Raw genomic sequence first — 20,460 nt, 5'->3', positions numbered from 1 at the left:
GGTCTGACTCTTTCTTCAAAAGGAGAAACTTCTGAGAAAAAGATTTGAGTGGTGAACAGTAAAACAAGGGACCAGGCAGGGTAAACTGAACAGCCCATGTGCTGGGGACTAGGAAAAACCTTATTACTAAGATTATCAGCATAAAAACGGCAAGGCTGGCTTGATGCTGACTATTGAGATGCTTTATATGAGAATATATAGGGCTCCCCAGATATTATGACAACCTGAGAGGAGGATTGACTTTAGAAAGCTGTACAGATGGGGCCAATTTATAGTGAATGGGCCGAGGAATGACCAGCCCATAGGGCAGCTCCAGACCCTCTATTACTGCAGTTCCGAAAAGATCACGGCACAAAGAGAGCCCCTTTACCTGAATGTGTTCTCCTCAACCTTACACACACACACACACACACACACACAAACACACACACACACACACACACACGCTCGCTCTCTCTCTCTCTCTGTCTCTTTCATCAGGACCAGCTCCACAGAGTCAAAGAAAATCTGTGCACATAAAGGCTTTGAAGAACACAGGGTCAATTTAAATATACAGGACATTTTCAATGCTCATTAAGGTGATAATTTTAAAAGTTTTCAGGCTTCTTAAATTTCACTGAATCTGTATAATACTTTATCATGCAGCCACTCAGAGGGACTAATTTCTACTAACACAGTCGAGTCCTGTATTTTCTCCTTTTGTTTCCCTTCAACTCCTCTCCATCTTCCCCACCTTAGTTCATGGTTACACTTTATCTGTTATTTCCCATGTATAGCATTTCAACTGGTCAACCTGCTTTTTAACCCCTACCTTTATATGACTTGAATACCACTCAGAAGCTCCTGCCTTCCTCAGTGACCCTGTCTCTGCCATCTGCCACTAGCTGTGACCTGTAACCCCTCCCCAGATTTCTGCTCCATCCTGTGGCAGCAGCCCAGGTCTCACCTGCAGAGATGAAAGGTGTAGAACCAACCTCTTCACACCAGAGTATTTGATACAAAGAGGTGTTATTCAGAGATAATTATCATATGAAAAACTCTTCATATTCCCCTCCAATATTTATTCAAATCTATGTTATGTGAGGTGCCAGAGACACAGAAACCGCACAGAGCTCACATTTTCACATGTTCCGATTCTAGTGTGAGAAGACAGACACTAAAATGACACATCCATCAAATCTCAAGTGATGGCATTTCTGATGTCAGGGCAGAAATCAAGCATTTTTAGCTTGGGTAGAGATTCTTTTTTATGTGCTTAATGGTATTCTTCATATTGTCAAAGTTGAGTGAGGACGTGAAGGGAATATTGGGCCAAAGACTTTACTAAGATTGAGAACAGAAGCTACCCCCATCATCTTCCTGCCCCTCAGATGTTTCTGCTGGTTATTCATTTGTGGATGTGTTTTATGTCAAATTGAGCCCTGAGAGGAAGGCAAAAGCTTCAGCTTAAAGCATGTGTGTAGAATCACAGGAGTAATGTATCAAGTTTGTGAATTCCAGAATGATTATATGTACAACTGGCCAGGCAAATGGTGCAATTGATCTAGCCACGACCACTTGGAGATTTCTCTTTATGTCCTTCTCATGTGCCTGAAATTTGGAAGGAAACAGGAAGCTTGGCAAATCGGGACTTGGCAAATTTTCCCAGTCTGTTTACCAAAATCTTGTTCTAGGTCCTTTTGTGAAACAGTCATGCAGGGGACCATGTGGCTATAGATGTGAAGGTAGGACCTGAGAGACACGTGTTGTGTCTGAGTTGACTTTACGTGAACACTGAGCAACGGCTAACTGAAACCAAAAGAAAATATTTTTTTTCTAAAAATGATATAAGTCCCTGGGGAAAATGGCATTCATTTAAGAGTCATTCCATTCAAAATACTCAGTTTTAAAATGAATAGACATTTTGAGGGAAGACTCCTCAGATAGTTACTGTCTCCATTCTCCAGAAAGTCTCTGTTTAGACACCGAAAGGCTACTGAGAGCTGGTCCAGAGCTGAACAAGGTCTGTTGGCAACACATTTCAGAGGAGATACCAGAAGGAAAGGCACATTGAGAAAAAGCAAAGGACACAACCCCTTCCTCTTTACGCATGGCAAATCAATTCAGGGTCTTTCATTACCACCTGAAAACCGAATGCACATGTGAACAATAAACTTTAATCTGGTTGACAACACTTTTTTAAAAAATGCACTGAAAGCAAGTTTCAGCAGCCTGACATACTTTATGACACTTATTAAAAAGACACACTTGTAAGTCAATTAACCTGGCCAATGGTATCTTTTAACTTGTTTTCTAAGAGGAAAGGCAACAGCAAAAGGGCAAAGTTTCCATCTAGAATGTTCTAAGTTGATTTCTTTTCCCTTACAATAAAGGCCACTGACCTGAGTTCCAACTAATATTTGTGAGCCCGCAGTTCACCTGCCTGCAACAACTGTAAAGTTCAAAAGAGGAGGTTATGGCTGTCCTTTCTTGAATTTTACATTTTATTCAAAGAAGAATTGAGACTTAACCTATAAAGAGATCAATTTATGACAAAATAGGTACAATATGGGATTTAAAATAGAAGCACAATGTATAATATTTAGTTAGCAAACATTTCTTTAGTTCATACTAGAAATGTTTGTATTGAGAGGAAAAAAATCTATGTACTTAAAAAAAAATTGTTTCTAAGGATATGATACACCCACCCCAGCCAAAGAACTCCCAAGCACCAGTAAATAAGTAAATTAGCAATTAAATAAATAAGACTTTTTTTGATTCCTTGTATTTTTGTTTTGCTTTTCATTTCCTTAAATTTTGTAATGGATAAAATATTACAAATTTACTATGTAGTCTTTACTCTCTGAAAATTGTATTATAAGTGTAATTATCTTAGAAATCAATTCATTATAATTATTTAAATTCCATAAATTTAGCACAACAAAAATCGTAGCTGCCCCAAAATGCTTGCTAAGAGTATTTTAGTTGCATATAGCTCTTTACTGCAAAGTCAAGTACAGTTGGCCTTCAGGGAGCACTGCAATTTTTTTTTTTTTGTACACAGCTGAGAACAAGTATTTTAGACTTTCTTTGCTAGTGAGCTTCCTGCTCTTGACTGTTGATATATTCGGGTCCTTCTGGCTAAGCCTTAAGGCCTTGGGATTGGAAAGGCTCAGGAAGGGAAAACAGCTTATTCATATAGAGATTAAAAACAAGGGGAGTATTGACCTATTTACTTAATAGTCCAGGCCTAAAACTGAATAAGAACAAATTTCAACAATTTAGAATTGGAGGAGAAATTGGGTCCCAACTCCTCGTGGCCCTATGAGATTGAGATTCACAGATATAGATGTTGAAATGCACACTTCCTGGGTGTAAGGTCATTGCACTCCCTACTACGTTTACATTTATCTGAATTGAGACTATGAAATAACTTTGCTGCGTTCATTTTTTTTTTTTTTCACATAAACTTTGCAAGCTATAATTGAATTCCTACTAAGGTAGGATTTTGTGACAAACTCAGTTGCCTGCAGGGATGCAGCGCTATGCACAGTTAACCCTGAGGGGAGGAAGACACCAAACGCCTTAAATGCCTTCATCCTGTAGCCTAATTTTTGTATTCAAGTCAGTCACTAAATGATCTCTCTCTTTCTACCCCACCTCCCAGTCAGTAAAATAAACGATCTATTGCTAGAGTCAAGCAAGCTTTCAGTTACAAACTATTTTCAATTTTTAGTGAATAAAAATACGTTCTTGTAGACTTCAAATAATTGTGAAAGAAAAAAACAGTTTTTGTAATTGTTTCTCAAAATGTGTATTTTAATAAGTTACTAGGATTATCTCTACTTGTACATTTTCTGCAGAAGTTATAAGGAAAAAGTTTGACAAATCCAAATAGCCACTTCAGACTGGCAATGTTTAAAAACAAATTCAAGAACAAATGACATATTTTGAGAAAATGTATGCGATAGTTTTAATAGGCAAATGATGAATATCCATAATACACAAAGAGCTTACTCAAATAAACTACAGAAAGAAAACCTCAAGGAATAACAACAAATAATATGAAGTTGGTATTTTAAAGAAAAAATAAAAACAAATGTGCATTAAATATATGGCTACTGCTATTTAGTTCCTAAGTCATATCCAACTCTTTGCAAGCCCGTGGGCTATAGCCCATCAGGCTTATCTGTCTATGGGATTTCCCAGGCAAGAATCCTGCAGTGGGTTGCCATTTCCTCCTCCAGGGTATCTTCCTGACCCAGAGATCGAAGCCACATCTCCTGTGTGTCTTCTGCTTGGCAGGCAAATTCTTTACCACTGAGCCACCTGGGAAGCTGATAAATATATTAAGATACTCACAAAACATGGTAACACTTTAAATCTATTAGACTGCCAAAAATTAAAAGAACAAGAATATTGAACTTTATCAAACACATATCTTCTACATTATTGGCAGGACAGTAAATTATCAAGACTTGTTTTGAAAATCATTGGTAGACTATGCATGCTCAGTCACTTCAGTCATGTCCAGCTCTGTGATCGCATGGACTGTAGCCCACCAGGCTCCTCTGTGCATGGGATTCTCCAGGCAAGAATACTGGAGTGGGTTGCCATTTCCTTCTCCAGGGGATCTTCCTGACCCATTAATTGAACCCACATTTTTTATGTCTCTTGCATTGGCAGGAGATTCTTTACCTCTATTGTCACCTGGGAAGCCTGTCTATGAAAATCTTAAATTTAAATGTGAAAATTGGTCACATTATGCTACTTTCAGATATCTACCTTATGTAAATATCTATGCAAATGAGCAAGAGTGATTGACTGACTATTCATTCTTTTAAAAAGCAAGATTGAGACCCTCTATGTGTCCATCAACAATAAAAAGGAAAACTGAGTTATAGAATATCCAGTAGGTGTAGGGTCTGGAGTCATTTACCAAAAGGAGGACAGTTTTGTGTGTGGTCGTGAAAGACTGTCATTCAGTTCAGTTCAGTCGCTCAGTCGTGTCCGACTCTTTGCGACCCCATGAATCGCAGCACGCCAGGCCTCCCTGTCGATCACCAACTCCCGGAGTTCACTCAAACTCATGTCCATCAAGTCGGTGATGCCATCCAGCCATCTCATCCTCTGTCGTCCCCTTCTCCTCCTGCCCCCAATCCCTCCCAGCATCAGAGTCTTTTCCAATGAGTCAACTCTTCGCATGAGGTGGCCAAACTGTCATTACATTCCAACAATTCTGAAAATTGAAAAGACAAATTTTTCAGCACTATGAATAATATGAACTATTTTCTTTAGAAAAACATTAGTGAATAAATGTGCCTGAAAAACCATAGATGATACCACTAATACTTGTCAGGGCTTCCCTGGTAGCTCAGTGGTAAAGAATCCACTCACAAAGCAGGAGATGCAGGAAATGTGAGTTTGCTCCCTGGATTGGAAATGTGGGTTTGATCCCTGGATTGGGAAGACCCCTTAGAGGAGGGCATGGCAACCCACTCCATTATTCTTGCCTGAGAATTCCATGGATAGAAGAGCCTGGAGGGCTACAGTCCATGGGGTCACAGAGAGTTAGAAATGACTGAAGAAACTGAGCACAATACTTGTCACTTCAAATAAAGTGTCAGTGGGGATTTCTGCATTTCTCTATTGTTTGACTGCATTATTGAGCCCAGGGCTTCCTGGTGGCTCAGCGGTAAAGAATCTGCCTGCAATGCAGGAGACACGTTTCCATCCCTGGGTCAGGAAGATTCCCTGGAGAAGGAAACAGCAATCCACTCCAGTATTCTTGTCTGGGAAATACCATGGACAGAGGAGACTGGTGGGCTATACTCCATGGGGTCACAAAAGAGTTGGACACGACTTAGCGACTGAACAAATATTGAGCCTATCCTGTATTTATAATTAAAAACTATTAAACTTTATTTCTTTATTCAAGGATGCACAAATAACTGTGGAAAATATCTTAGTAACTAACTCTCCTGTTCTTAAATCCAAATGCCTCCTTCTAGAGCTGCTTCTGTTATTGTAGCAGTCCAAATATCCATCTCATCAAGCTCTTCAGTGCTCAAATGTTATCCATTCTGCAGCTGGAAGAGCTCTCATTATTTTTGCATGTAGAAAATATGACACCTGAAGATGAAAAGAAAAAAAAAATCTCATTCAGCTTTTGCAGCTTTATAGGTTTTGGAACATCGTTATCAATAACTGTAATATAAACTAAGCAGATGTTTCTATAACTCTACAAACTTTCTTATCGTTTTCCAGCAGACATTCTGCAGGGCATGCTTTTTAGATACAAAATATTAATTGATAAAGGAATCTGGCCAAAGAAACTCAATGAAGCACCATGTCCTACAGTCTTTAAATATGGATGGACAAATATGCAGACAAAAGAAATAAAAACTGCTATAAACACCTCACAAAGTTGCAACAGAAAAAATTGGCTCAGGAGAGTACAAACATTACATAATTTTTAAATTAATTTTTATTTGATCATAGTTTCTTAACAATGTTGCTAGTTTCTGCTATACAACAAAGTGAACCAGTTATACATAAGGCTTTAATATAATTTTATTCAAATCTCTGATATATTTTTGCAAAACATGTTTTGTTGCCTAGTGATGGTGATAAGTCATTTGTTTTTTGACTAGCTCAGTGAAAGAAGCATGACAGAACTCTTCTAGACAGTAATAGATAAATATCTGTATGCTATTCCCCCCAAAAATGTTTACATATATTTCCTCATGATACCGTTAGATGCCTTTTCAAAGAACTGAAGAAAAGTTAAAAAGAAAAGTACCCTGTATTGAAGCTGATGCTTTAAAGAAGAAGACAGAAAATAAAAAATATAGCACAGGATAGTGAGGTTGAAACTACAGAATTATTGGCTAGGATAGAGTGATATCTTTTGAACATTTCTTGTTTTTTAAATCTACAGAATCGATTGCTAACAGAAGTATGAAGAAGTGAAAAGTGTCTAGAGTTGTAGATAACATTATACATACCCTCCAGAAATCCCTGAATAATAAGAAGCCAGGTTCTGAATCAGACAATGTATATAAACTCTTTTTCCCTCCTCAGAATGTTTACTTACAACTACAGAAGAAAATAAATTGGAAATCTTTACTTTCAAATGGAAAGAATTTTGTTGTCAGTCAGTTCATGCTGCTGCACATATCCAGATCAGAAGGCAAAAAAGTCTGCGAGCTGGGAGCACTATTATAGTATTTGACTAAACTGAAAAATAAAGTGCTCAATTAGAATTTGATGTAAGGACAGGTTGTAGAAATGCTGCAGCCTACAGATTATTATTAGTACTCCGTCCAGCCTGTCACTATTTTAAGCATCCCTGTGCAACTTCAATAAGAAGGCATCTTTACTGACATACTTTGTTTTTCTTGTCACAAAGTTTGATTCCTCTAAATTCAATGGCATGTAAGTTTTTGGCTATTTTGAAATATATACAAATCATACACAAATATATTCTTACAAATAGTTGCAATATATTGGGGTTTTCCTGATAGCTCAGTTGGTAAAAAACCTGCCTGCAATGCAGGAGACCCTGGTTTGATTCCTGGGTCAGGAAGATCCACTGGAGAAGAGATAGGCTACCCACTCCAGTATTCTTGTGCTTCCCTTGTGGCTGAGCTGGGAAAGAATCTGCTTGCAATGGGAGAGACCTGGGTTCAATCCCTGGGTTGAGAAGATCCCCTGGAGAAAGGAAAGGCTACTCACTCCAGTATTCTGGCCTGGAGAATTCCACGGACTGTATGGGGTCGCAAAGAGTTGGACATGACTGTGCAACTTTCACTTTCATACTTTAATTTTTTCTAAATAAGGATTTTCTACATCTCCTTGGTGGTATGAAATATCAGAAGCCCCTATAATGCGGGTTTTTTTTTTTTTTTTAAACTATACTGATGAGAGTTGAATTGGGAGCCCTTTACTGATCCTGAGGCTTTTGTTCCCCCATGGCTGGAGGCTTTCACTGGCCACTCTGATGCTGATGGGCCATGTCTTCCTGCCAAAGATGCTGAAACAGCATATTTTCTGAGATCATCTAATGAGCCAGAGCCAACTGTGGGCTGTGAACCACTTTGAAAGGGTGGGGGTGATTCACTAGGACAGTCTCATTGAGTAGCCCTGGAAAATGCATAAAGAAATGAATTTGCACACATATTTAGATGCTTTTCTGTGATGCTCAATATGACCAACTTGCCAGATGCTCATAAGCCTATAGTGATCTGAACCTGTGAACTTTAGGAACAGGTAAATTACAGTCAACCACATTTATTGCTGGAAAAAATAAGTGATGATGTCATTTGAAAGCAGAGCCCCTAAAGAAGAATGGTTGCATCAGGACTGGAGCAGGTGTGAAGAAAAATGACAGGCCTGATTTCTAACTTCTCCTAAGCTTAGAAAGCCTTTCTTCCCTTAGAAAGAAGAAACAGCTCGCCAGGTGGATTTGCTAAGCTCTAGTTTAGGGGGAAATAACCACAAACAAACAGCACCAAACATTTCTGACAAATGGATGGCTTTGGCACCTGAGGTGCATAAGAAGGGAAGGGAAGGATAAAAATGGACACAAAGGTAGAAAGGGACCCAAAATGAATAATGAAGAATGAAAGCAATCTGAAAAGAACACCTGCTAGACTGACAACAGAAGAGGAACAGGAGAGCAAAGTAAGATAAATGCTCATCTTGGAGATATGCAAGATGGAAGGAAGGGGAGAAAAGGCAAGTATGAGCCAGTGATATAAATGAATTACACAGGAGCAGGCTTGTTTCAACACACACTTGAATCAACACTATGCAAAGATCTATGATAACCACCCCACCGTTTTGTCGATGCTCAAAATAAGCCAGAGTAATCAGGAGAAGTGATGGCAAGGCCTAGGAGTTGGATCCATCTGTCTTTTCCTTTGCTGGCACTGTGGTTATTATTATTACAGTAAACCTGTCACTATTCAATGTCCACAGCTGTAAGTCATTCTGCATAGTTGAGTTTCCCAATAAATGAAGCTTTGCCAATTTAAGGACTGAGAATTTATGTTAATTCTTTAAACTGAATCTTTTGTTTTAATAGATTACAATCTATTTCACTGCTATTAATGTTAGTCAGTTTTCCTTGAGCCCTGGCCAAAGTAGACCCCAACAGCTAAAATGTAGCTTTGTGTTAGACGTCTGTTTACTAAATCACTGCAGCTTTTTTGCCTTTCTATTTTAGTTTTCATTCAAAGATGATTCAAGATTCAACTGTCCTAAATTTTATTTTTCTAATAACTCCACTTAGGTTTCTTTGTAGGTTTAATTTTACAAGCTTTTATCAGCCCTTAGCTACACAACATACTGTTATTGTTGTTTTTGCTAAACCTTACCTATCTTTGTGGATCATTACATGTTTGAGGAAAGATATTAATTTATAGGATTTCATGAAAGAAAGGGGAATTCAGCAGTCATATTATAGAAACAGTTTTACAAATGAGGAAAATGGGCTCACTGAGTTATTTTCTTTGCTGAATGCCACAGAGCTAAGTAGGGACAGATAGGAAACTAGTACACAGGCACCCCAAAATCTTCCCTAGTGGCCTCTTTTTAATGCAAAATATTAGTTCATATTCTGAACCTTTTCTGCTTTACTTTAGAAAGAAGGTAGTATGAAGTATAGAAGTGATCTTGAGGTATGGAGAAGTGTTCAGAGCCTTCATTATCCCTGACTATAAGATGCATATGGTAGTACATGATTCATAAGATCTGTAATGCATTTACCACAAGCTTAGTTTAAACTAATCTGTGTTCATCTAATCTGTGTTCACCCCTAGATTCCTCTACAGGATTAGCAAGGGATATAGTTGCTTTAAAAAAGAATGAGAATATATTTTCATTTCAGACCTGGCATCATCCTAGTAAAGACTCACTTTAGGAAAACAACCATAGAGTCTTCAAAAGAGGTACAAGTGTCACTAGGAGGAGAAATGATCTGCAAATTAATAATTTTACTTCTGCCAGTCTGCTATTCTCTATCCCAGGTCCCACTGGCTTATGTCTGATTTATAAGGAGATGGGCAAACAGGGGGATAAAACACAAAAGTTCTATTTCAAGTCTTCTGACGAGGGTCCTCATGTACCAGACAACATGAACAGATTTCCAGCTCAGTGTCCACTGCAAAGGTTGAGGAACCATCAGCTTTGCAGATGTTTCACAATCAATCAACCCTGGGTATTTATGTCCCCAGTGCTGACATCAGTGGCATAATTGTCCTCCAGGGAATATCACTGACATTGGTAGCAGTATTGGCGGCCTGGGAAGTAAATACCATCACTTTTCACTGTTCACTAATACTTCTGATATTAACTAAGCATCTTTCATAGTCCAGGCATTTGAAAGATATTGCTGATAACTCATCCTCATTATTTTACTATATTGGGGTAGTGGAGGAAAAAGCCAAATAAACCGTTGAGAACAGTGCTGTGTAGATAATGGTAATGCATGTACTGGGTGCTGTGGGAGTATACAGGAAGCACATCTTATGCCCATTTGGAGGTGTACGGTGGGAGTGGGACACTTCCTTGAATAACTCAGCTTAAGGTGAAACCTAAGGATGATGGCCGACATTCTACAGGGAAGGTTATTCTAGAATGAGGAAGAAACTGAACATTGGTATGGAATGAAGAGAGAACATAGCATCTGTAGGCAACATAAGAAAATTTAGTTGGGCTAACAAGTGATCTGCCTGATAAGGATGTGATGATAAGGCTGGAAGGAAAGGAAGGGGCAAAATATTGGATCTCTATCCTCAGAAAAACAGGGCATCACTAAAAAGCTTTAAGGAAGTATGGCGTGATCATATTTGCTTTTAAAAATTAGTGTTGATATCATACAGATAAAATAGATTGGAAAACTATCTATGGGGGCCATTTCAGTCATCAAATTGAAAGATGTCTATTTAGGAGGCTGTTTTCATGGTTGGAGACAGAAAATGTTGATTGGGGCAGAATTGTGGTGAAGATGGTTTGGGGAAATAATTGTGATAGTAGGTAGATTTACAGTCGTAGTTGGTAAGATTGGCTGACTAGTTGGATGTAGGGTATGAGGGAAAGCTAGAAGTCAAAGAAGAGGCTGAAAATTGAAATCAACCTCTTAGATAAGGTTATTGAGATGATACGAGGTGGGATGATGGAATAACCAGATCAGGAGGGAAAGTAATGACGAGAGGCATATTGCAGGCCTGGTTGATGTAATGGGCATAGTTAGAATAGTCAGAAGTCTTGTTGTGAAGCGGTTGTCAGAGGTACAGGAGGAAACTGAGAAGGCAGAAGTAGAGTGGGATGATGGGCCATGCACAAAGTGCTCGCCCAGAAGATGGGGCAGGTCAGCAAATGTTGGTCACTCATCAGGAATTCTCAAAAGTAACTGGAGTGGATTTAAGGGAGGAGATTTGAAGTTCTTCTATTTGTGCATTGAGGCAGAGCCATATAAAACTTATTCTTGTTATCATGGCCTTATTATAACCCTCTTCTAGAATGGCCCATGGAGCACAGTGATCCATAAGTCAATGTTCTAGAATAGGTGATCAATAATTGTTAGCTTCTTCATTCTCACTCTTCACCTCACAAAACAAAGTTCAAGCCTAAGAATTCAATAGGCAGTCAACAGAGCATTTTGATATAAAATTGATTGGTTGATTTAGAGACAAAAATTAATCTGTATTTCTACAGCTCGAAAAAATGACAAGCTTTCTCAGTCCACTATTTTCTTTGGTTGTTTAGTATCAAAGTAGTTTGATGGCTTCTTTTAGTCCTTTTAGGAAATTGCACTTTGGGGACTGGTAAAAAATATAGACTTGGTAAGATAAGCAAAACTGAATAGATCTTGATTTTTCATTTGGAGATTTCCATGTCAAACATGTCTCTGTCTGCAGATTGAACGACAAAGCCACTGAAACAGAAACCAACTCAGATTTGCTGCCATTGCATCTTGAGAAGCACAGAAGGATTCAAGACCACTCAAAACAAACCAAAAAGAGAGAAAAGCCTCTAAGCCTTTTTTAAAGGTTTTAGAAAGGAAAAGGAATGCTAAGCGCATGTGAATAAATACAGACATACATAGACATACACAACTTTTCTAAAACACATACAAAAAATTTTAAAAGAACCTCCAATTTCTAATGCTTTGGGAAAGTTCAATGAAAAGGAAGATCCATTTATGTCTCCATCTCTAGCCAGATTCACCAAGAGAGGGAACTGACTCCAGGTATAGATTCTGAGGCCGTGTTTGGCACTGCTTTGAAAGTTTCTTTTTGTTTTCTGTGTCTGGCAGATTCACTCCTGGGTCCTCCAGCAAATCCTGCCTTGTCACTTCAGGATATTTACATAGAACAGTTAATAAACAATAGATGATTACCAGCTATTCAATCCCTCCATTGCAGAAGTTAGGTGATCATCTCCAATGTCCAGAAAATAATGACGATGGTTAACCTTTTGATTACTTACTTGTTAGGCACAGTTCTAGCTGCCTGACATAGATTTTATCATTTAATCCTCACAATGACATAAACAACCCATTCTTATTGTTGTTGTTCAATCACTCAGTCATGTCTGACTTGTTGCAACCTCATGGACTTCAGCATGCCAGGCTTCGCTTCCTTCACCAACTCCTTACTCAAACTCATGTCCATTGAGTCAGTGATGCCACCCATCTACCTCATCCTGTCACCCCCTTCTCCTCCTGCCTTCAATCTTTCTGAGCATCAGGGTCTTTTCCAATGAATTGGTTCTTCGCATCAGGTGGCAAGAGTATTGTAGCTTCAGCCTCAGCGTTTGTCCCTCCAATGAATATTCAGGACTGATTTTCTTTTAGGATTGACTGATTGGATCTCCTTGCAGTCCAGATGATTCTCAGGAGTCTTCTCCAATCAGATCAGATCAGATCAGTCACTCAGTCATGTCCGACTCTTTGTGACCCCATGAATCGCAGCACGCCAGGCCTCCCTGTCCATAACCAACTCCCAGAGTTCACTCAGACTCACGTCCATCTAGTCAGTGATGCCATCCAGCCATCTCATCCTCTGTCGTCCCCTTCTCCTCCTGCCCCCAATCCCTCCCAGCATCAGAGTCTTTTCCAATGAGTCAACTCTTCGCATGAGGTGGCCCAAGTACTGGAGTTTCAGCTTTAGCATCATTCCTTCCAAAGAAATCCCAGGGCTGGTCTCCTTCAGAATGGACTGGTTGGGTCTCCTTGCAGTCCAAGGGACTCTCAAGAGTCTTCTCCAACACCACAGTTCAAAAGCATCAATTCTTTGGCCCCCAGCCTTCTTCACAGTCCAACTCTCACATCCATACATGACCACAAGAAAAACCATAGCCTTGACTAGACGGACCTTTGTTGGCAAAGTAATGTCTCTGCTTTTGAATATGCTATCTAGGTTGGTCATAACTTTCCTTCCAAGGAGTAAGTGTCTTTTAATTTCATGGCTGCAATCACCATCTGTAGTGATTTTGGAGCCCAGAAAAATAAAGTCTGACACTGTTTCCACTGTTTCCCCATCTATTTCCCATGAAGTGGTGGGACCGGATGCCATGATTTTCGTTTCTGGATGTTGAGCTTTAAGCCAACTTTTTCACTCTCCACTTTCACTTTCATCAAGAGGCTTTTGAGTTCCTCTTCACTTTCTGCCAGTTCAAAAGAACCAGTTCTTCGGTGTTCACCCTTCTTCATGGTCCAACTCTCACATCCATACATGACTCTTGGAAAAATAATAGTTTTGAGTGTATGGACCTTTGTTAGCAACGTAATCTCTCTGTTTTTTAATAAACTGTCTAGATTTGTCATAGATTTTCTTTCAAGGAGCAAGCATCTTTTAATTTCAAGTCTGTAGTCACTGCCTGCAGTGATTTTGGAGATTTTGGAGAAAATGAACTCTGTCACTGTTTCCACTATTTCCCTGTCTATTTGCCATGAAGGGATGGGACCAGATGCCATGATTTTAGTTTTTTGAATGTTGAGTTTTAAGCCATATTTTTCACTCTCCTCTTTTACCTTCATCAAAAGGCTCGTTAGTTCCTGTTAACTTTCTGCCATAAGGGCGGTGTCATCTGCATATCTGAGGATATAGATATTTCTCCCAACAATCTTGATTCCAGCTTGTGCTTCATCCAGGCTGACATTTCACATGACATACTCTGCATATAAGTTAATAAGCAGGGTGACAATATATAGCCTTGACATACTCCTTTCCCATTCTGAACCAGTCCATTGTTCCTTGTCTGGTTCTAGCTGTTGCTTCTTGACCTGCATACAGGCTTCTCAGGAGGCAGGTAAGGTGGTCTGGTAGGTCCATCTCTTTAAGACTTTCCACAATCAGTGGTATTATTATCTCCTTCATTGTACAGATGAAAACCTAAGACATGGAGCATGTAAATCCCTTCCCGAAAGTCTCATAAGAAGGATGGATTAGAAACAGGGTCAGTACCCACGTTGTCAGTTTCTAGAACCAGAAAATTCGAATTCACTCTGCTAAAAGAACATCTAATTTGAGAAGCCAGTAATTCAACTCAGGTATCCTTGAAGTGTGATTTCTTAAAATCCTAATTATTTATTGATGGACTAATGATAGTTACTCAGTATAAGACTCAATTTTCAGGTTCAAACTCAGTCTCTCTGAGACTTACCAGAACACAGAGGCATTGCCTCTGCTGTCAAGAATTTATCTTCTAGCTCTAGAACTCCAGAGCTCAGTGGTTAAGGCTGAAAAAATCAGTGTCAGTGTCACAGACTTCAGCATAAGACACACACAGTGACATAACACATACTTTGACTTCGTGGATCTATTATCAGCAAGCTATGTTATGCTATTTCTTTTTATTTTTTATTTATTTATTTATTTTTTTGGTTTTATTTATTTATTTTTTATTTTTTTGGAATTTTCTTTTTTTTTTAAACTTTACATAATTGTATTAGTTTTGCCAAATATCAAAATGAATCCGCCACAGGTATACATGTGCTCCCCATCCTGAACCCTCCTCCCTCCTCCCTCCCCATACCATCCCTCTGGGTCGTCCCAGTGCACTAGCCCCAAGCATCCAGTATCGAACCTGGACTGGCAACTCGTTTCTTACATGATATTTTACATGTTTCAATGTCATTCTCCCAAATCTTCCCTTCCTCTCCCTCTCCCACAGAGTCCATAAGACTGTTCTATACATCAGTGTCTCTTTTGCTGTCTCGTACTCCTCACACAAATAGGATTTGGAAATTCTAACTACCAAATAGTGACACAAAAATTGGAAAAAAAAAAAAAAAAGATGATGTATATAGAACACTTTGCATTACACTTGGCTTTTTTAAACTGTAGCTATTATTATCACCATTACTGTATTATTTGGGCTTCTCTGATAGTTCAGTTGGTAAAGAATCTGCCTGCAATGCTGAGCAACTTTTACTTATTGCATTATTTACACTTCTAACAACATAAGCAGTAGTACAAGACATTCTATAATAAATTCCAAGCTAGTGACATGTACAGTGCATATTCTAGGAAGTTGGCCACTAACCTTCTGTCTTCCACAAAATTCTCCCCAAGCGAGAATTTTCAGAGGGATACAATTTTAAGAGGCAGTCACAAAGTGAGGACGAACTGAACACTATCTGAAATGATTTTTCCCACCTCTGAACTTATATCTGTTCAATGCCCATAGTGTCTTTTTCTTTAAGACTTAGAGTAAATTGTACTTTATAACATTTCTTATACAATTATTTAATCTCTTAATACTGTTTAACTGTTTACCTGTTTAGGTGTTGGCTACCAAGTGATTGATTAGTTCCCAAGGAAAGGGACTGTATTATTTTTATATCTGTATGTTTTGCACTGTCTGGTACATGACACTGCACATTGAAGGCACTAGAAAATGTATTTGTTACTTTTGATTCTATTTAATTTGCTTAGATTTGATTTTATAGTAGGTACTGGAGAATTTTCATAGGCAGTTAATGCCTTCCATTCTTCTGTAACTACATGATTCCATTACATTTTTCATACTGAAAACTTAGAGAAAGTGAATTGTTTAGCACTGAGCTAGTTGGCCTTTAGAAAAGAAAGACTATTTAAAAAGATTATTTAAAAGACTATTACTAAAAAAAAAAAAAAAAAACTCAGAAAAATCTAACATTTTACTGTTTTTCTAAAATATTCTAAGATACTGTTAAGAATATATAATTTTGAGGCTTTTTAAAAACTTCTCAAATAGTAAAGTTTAAAAATAAAATAAAATTAAAAAAAATAAAATAAAATAAAAAATAAAAATTAAATAAAAACTTCTCAAATAAAGTTGATGGTACAAATAAGTATCTTATGTTTTGTTCACAGTTTCACATTTGAAGTCAACTATTCTGGAGGGAAAAGCATATCACTGTGTCCATGTATCAGATGCAAAAGCCTTGAGGCATCATCTACATGAAGAAGAAAAACAGAAAAATAACTTATCCAGCAGAATAACAGTGATGGCTACTCATCTCTGTTGGTTAAGTCCAAATAAGCTTAGTTTTATTGGATTATTTTTACTGCTGGCATTGTTTTGGCATTAGCAACCATTTAAAAAATATTTTGCTTTGTCAATATCTATAATAATTCTATTAAAGACAGTGAAGTGGAGGTGGGCAGAGAGTAGATGCAAGAGGCATGGAACCTGGAGCTGCCCTCAGAGCTTTCAGTTAACTGAGGAAGGGGCTTTGGGGACAGAGCTATGTATGCCCACGATTGACGAGGAGACAGCTCTCATGTGGATTATGCTTGCAGTGATTGTTGGGAATATCTACAAACTGTTAAGATATTAAATGATCTTCATTTAAATAGTTTGTCAACTTGTCTAACTAATTATCTTACTAGACTTGTCAAAAGAGACTGAAATCATATAGACCAGAAAGATTACTCCATCTCCTATATGGTCTATGACATGATCTAAGAACTCAGTTTTTACCATTTCTTTGCTGTGAAAACCATTTACAACAAATTGAATAGAAGGAAAGTTTTAATTCTTTATCCAATTTATCCAAACTACTTAGCTTTTCAGAGTAATAATTTCTTAGTCTATTTCATTAATTCCAAAGGGTACTAAGCTGTTTCAGGACAAACCTGGGGAGCAGTTATGTTGCTTAGGGGAATCTTCTATAAACAAGGAGAACAAAAATGACCAGACCTCACTGGTGATCGGTGACATTACAGATATCTACAAGTTCATGCAATCCAAGGTGCTCAGTGTCAACAGCTCGACTGTCTTTGCAATGCAGAGTCATATGGGGAAGAGTTTAGATAGCCCTGCTGTATGGAAAGTTTTCCAAGAATTAGATTTTCGAAAAAGAACAAAGTATTCAGTGTAGAATATACACACGAACACATAAAAAAGACACTTATTTGAAATGACTGCATGTATCTTTTAAGGAGTTGGCAAAAGACATCTACGTTTTAATGAGCATTTACCCTATCCAACCTCAAGATACTAACTTGTTTTAAGCACTGAGTCAAGGAGCATAGTGGCTTGCTTGAGGCTCCTTCGTTAGTTTGTGCTGGAGCTGCGATTTGTACCTAAATGATTGTACTCTTCCTATGTTTCTCAGATTACTTACAATTAAAGTGAGGAGGCTAAAATACAACAAAAATACAAATTACAGTAGCCTGTGGAACTGCTTATAGTCTTTCAAAAAGCAAGAGGAAGATATGTGATTTGATACTGGAGATCTTGAAAAAGTGTGAGCTGAAGGCTTGGATTGTGAAACCCAAATCTCAAAACAGGCCAGCACATCAGAAAATATAATTATCTTTCCTTTTTCTCACCTTTTTGGGGGGCACTATTAGCAGATATAGAATTTATTATACATACCGTAAGTGATTTGCCATCAAGTGGTTTACTAATGGAAAAGACAAATGTGAATATACATTAGGATGAGAGAAGTTGATAGGAATTTGGACACTGGGATCAGCATTTTATACGTTCTCTATTGAGATCATATAAAAATGAGTAAGCACATCCTGCTTTCCTCTTTCTCTGCATCCTGTCTTAGCAACATAAATACTAATTGGTTGCTATGGTGATCTCAAGCTTGTAACTAAAACTGAGGTATCTAGGTAACAGTGTCTAAAGGTGAGAATGATAAATGCTTCAGCTCTGGGGTTTTGTAAGGAGATAGTGCTGGCATATAAAAACTGGCAAATGTAGCCTCAGCTCCAAAAGACTGGTAAATTTGTTAATTTTATCCTCATCATTTCTGACTACATCAATTCATCTACCTACAGAGGCTGGATTGCCTTCATATAAGTTAGTCTCTGAAGTTGACAACTTCCATAAACTTGCAGTCAATGAGAAATACCAGTTATGGGCAGAATTTAGCACTTAATACACTTTTTATTTTATTGCTGAAAAGGGTTCAGCAGCACTAAGATGATTTAAGCCATCAATGAGATGCAGTGGAAACAGCCTAGTAAAATCATAGTCAGTCTGTGCCTCCTCTCTATGACTCACAGGTTTATTAAGAAATCTCATTTTTTTAGGGTCCAAAGGATGAACAACATCTCTCCCAGTCAAGGCCTTTGTGCTTTAATCGGTGGTGGCCACCAATCAGCTGCATAATGTGTCACCAACCTTTCCAGGTCTCTGTTTCCTCATTTATAAAGGGATGATAACTGGGCCTCCCTCCCGGGACTGTTATGAGGATTAAGGACTGAATTCTTCTAAAGCACTATTCTAATACAAGTGCTATATAAATGCTAAATACTAACCTATGCTTTTAATTTTATTCACTCTTCACATTTGAAAATTATAAAGAGAGTTCTGTGGTTACAAGGGTTCAAAAGAGAATGCTTTTCTGTAGAAAATAAATGTATATATGTGACCCCATGGACTATACAGTCCATGGAATTCTCCAGGCCAGAATACTGGAGTGGGTAGCCTTTCCCTTCTCCAGGGGATCTTCCCAACCCAGGGATCAAACCCAGTTCTCCCATATTGCAGCTGAGTCACAAGGGTTGCCCATATATATTTATATACACATATAAACAGGTATACTTATATATATCTATTGATACATAGAATGTTATATCTGCTTGCTTATTTAATTAGTTATGAAGATATAGAGTGGGGCTTTTTTATTGGCTAGTGGCTTTAAAAGTACTGACAGAATTATCATGTAACAATTAGGAAATTGGAAAGTTTCCTATATCTTATTTAGAAATGGAACAAGGTCAAATAACCCTATCACACTTCCTGCCCTCTCCTCAGCCTATGAGCAAAGGAGGACATGTGGATCGTCTGCTATGTGAGTAAGAAGGAGAGTGCAGTGATCCTTCTGTCTCTATCTCAAATCAAGACAAAGGGGAGGGCACGTATCTGCCCCACGGAAACAAATACGGTGCTCGAAGCATCGAAGGAAATCACTTAAAACAGCACATAAACAAGGAAAGGATGCTTATTTTTCTTTTTACTTTGTTGGATGTATGTGTAAGCTGGGTCTACTTTGATTATTTAAACAATGAAAAATAAAATTGGAAAGGACAGAGTGGAGAGAAGGAACCTCACTGAACAACCTCTACTCCTACTGTTTGGCTTGGCAAAAGCATATGAGTTTTTCTTAGCTAAAGCAGCTATATGGAATCATGTTTTAGCCATCTTGCCAGTATGTGACCCCAAACAGCTACTATTGGCCAAGGGAATTTGAACAGCAAAATGCTAGCAGGCAGACCCACAGGACAAGGGAATAAGGAAGTCTAGTGGGGTTACATCACATGGGTTCATCTCTAACAGAGAACTACATAGTGAAGAATTCTTGCAGAATCTCCCAGAGGTATAAGAAAAAAAAAAAAACTTCAAATAAGAGTTTAGTCCCAGTAACTACACTCCAATAAAAAATAACCAAAATAATAATAATAATAAGCGTAAGCTTATTTTTTAAATCAAAATACATACTACAGAACTCAATAAACAAAATGTATATATAACCTAAAAACTAGCTGTGGTATATTAGGCAGCTGGGTTTATTAGGTAAAGTAGGGGATGATCAAAGCAATGTTACTATAGAGTTGGAGTGAATTATAACATAGAAACTTAAAAGACTGAACAGAGTCCTGTAAGAAAATAAATATTACAAATCAGTAAATCAGATATATGATTTTTTTTAATTTCTAATACAATGAAACAAATATTTTGAACATGGTTCTAACCAATTCTTTAGACCGACCCCATCATATCTTAATATTTAACTAATTTGATAGCCTTCATATCACTGATAAATAAAATGAACAGTGTCTGCCTATAAATATTTTAAGTGGTAATGATGTGACAGATGTTACATGAAGACCTTGTCACAGATCATGTTATTTAATGCTCACAAAAATTTTATGGGATGTACACTATTATTCCTGTCATACTTGGGGAAACTGAATTCCTGAAACCTTAAGTCACTTATTGAAATTAGAGCCAAGGTAAGTATAA

At 37.9% G+C, this 20,460-nt stretch overlaps 1 long non-coding RNA gene across 1 annotated transcript; it reads right to left on the bottom strand.

Moving 5' to 3' along the window:
* Positions 1 to 5,468: 5,468 nt before the first annotated feature.
* Positions 5,469 to 18,046, bottom strand: LOC109577783 (uncharacterized). Its single transcript, XR_011563720.1, has 3 exons — positions 17,857 to 18,046; positions 17,176 to 17,297; positions 5,469 to 6,111 (listed from the first exon to the last, which is right to left on the bottom strand). It is a non-coding gene; the product is annotated as an uncharacterized lncRNA (long non-coding RNA).
* Between the last annotated feature and the right edge of the window lie 2,414 nt (positions 18,047 to 20,460).

This window comes from Bos indicus, chromosome 24 (assembly GCF_029378745.1).
Source record: "Bos indicus isolate NIAB-ARS_2022 breed Sahiwal x Tharparkar chromosome 24, NIAB-ARS_B.indTharparkar_mat_pri_1.0, whole genome shotgun sequence".
NCBI lineage: Eukaryota > Metazoa > Chordata > Mammalia > Artiodactyla > Bovidae > Bos > Bos indicus.
Note: the sequence above shows the minus strand (reverse complement) of the source record. Positions and strands in the feature narration are given on the sequence as shown.